Below are 1,587 nucleotides of genomic sequence, written 5' to 3'. Positions count from 1 at the left end.
CTCAGGGCCAGCTCACCAGCAACTTCTGCAACCAGGCCCATTTCTACCCTGCTGCCCAAGTAAGGTGCAGGGCCTGTTCTCCTGAGAGTTGCAGGGCTGGCTCTCCCATTTTCATGCACATGCGGCTGGCTCATCCACCACCCCACACCCAGGGCCAGCTCTCCTGTACTGCCTAGGTGAAGTGCAGAGCCTGCTTTCCTGAGTTTTGCAGCATGTGAGAGTCAGGGACAACTTTCACTGTTCATGGGACCAACACTCCTGCCCACAGCTCGCTCCCTTCCTGGTGGACCACACAGCCGACAAGAGCCAGCGCCAGCTTTCCCAAATTCATGCCCTCAGAAGTGGGCTCACCTTCAGCCCCCACATTCAGGGTCAGCTCTGCTGTGCTGCATGAAGAGGTACAAGTCCTGCTCTCCTCAGTGATACAGCTGGTGAGGGGCAGGGACAGCTCTTCTGCTCTGATGACCTCTGGGCTAGCTCTCTTGTCCCCATAGGTGGAAAGGGTGAAGGGGAGAGCATCTCTCCTTCGCCCATGTTCCCACTTGACAGACATTTGATATGACCAGCTCTCCCACTTTGTATCCTCAGGGCCGGCTCACCCACAATCCTGCAATATGTGGGGCTTGCCGTCCTAAGTACTGTAGCTGGCTGGCTAGGGGTGGGATCAGCTCTCCTGCTCTCATGCCCCCAGTGTCATGTCTCCCATGATGCTCAAGTGAAGGATGGGACTATTTCTGAATAGCCCTCAGACATCAACATGTCCCTGGGTGGCAGCTCACACCAGAGACATCCACCTGGTCTTTGGTCGTAACAGACCCTCCTACTGCATTATGGTTCCAGACAGGAGTCATCTCAGGAATGGTATGCCCCCCACACACCTCAGGACTTCACAGTACCCTACTGGTGGTCCTCTCAGCTAGCCCCCTCTCCTGGCGCCATGCTGGTGGTAGTCTCAGACTCACTATTTTCGGTGAATGTTTGTATGTGAGAACACTGAGCGCAGACACAGCCCCTTCCTCTGCCACCTACTGATGTGTGTGTGACACAGCGGCCGTTCCTGCAATGCTGTAGGGGCAACATTCCCCTATGTTTTATCCCAGGACTCTTAGAATTTTAAGTTTTTGTATCATGGTATTCATTGTATTCCATGTGTCTTATTTAATGAAAACACCCCATATTATCGTAGCTCAGTAGAACACAAAGATGCTGCTAGGTCCTATCAAAACCATTCCCCATGCCGTTCAGTGTAAGAAACGTCTGTGTAAATCCGTAGAGCATTTCTCACCTCCCAAGAGATGTGTCTTGCCAACGGTGAAGTATTCAGGCTAGTTAAAGTGAGCCAGCCCAGGCTTTACAATCAGATACACTCATGCTTCCACATTACATCTTGCTGGCTAATGTTCCCTTGACAAAGTCATTCGGACAAATTAGCTCGACCTTCCTAAGCCTTGACTTTTCTTCTGTGTCAAATGAGACTGAGGACACTTATCTCCAGGGTTCAGTTTGTGGGTTAAAAAGATGCTATGTTTAGAACATCTAACACTGTGCTTGGCACATCGTATTTGCTTAGAGACTGGATCACTTAGT

General features: G+C 51.1%; 1 non-coding gene across 1 annotated transcript; it reads right to left on the bottom strand.

Annotated features, from left to right (window-relative positions):
• Positions 1-948: 948 nt before the first annotated feature.
• Positions 949-1,078, bottom strand: LOC129680182 (small nucleolar RNA SNORA17). The gene has a single exon (XR_008720650.1). It is a non-coding gene; the product is annotated as a small nucleolar RNA SNORA17 (small nucleolar RNA).
• Between the last annotated feature and the right edge of the window lie 509 nt (positions 1,079-1,587).

Source organism: Psammomys obesus, unplaced genomic scaffold (genome assembly GCF_907164565.1).
Source record: "Psammomys obesus unplaced genomic scaffold, mPsaObe1.curated_primary_1811, whole genome shotgun sequence".
Lineage (NCBI taxonomy): Eukaryota > Metazoa > Chordata > Mammalia > Rodentia > Muridae > Psammomys > Psammomys obesus.
Note: the sequence above shows the minus strand (reverse complement) of the source record. Positions and strands in the feature narration are given on the sequence as shown.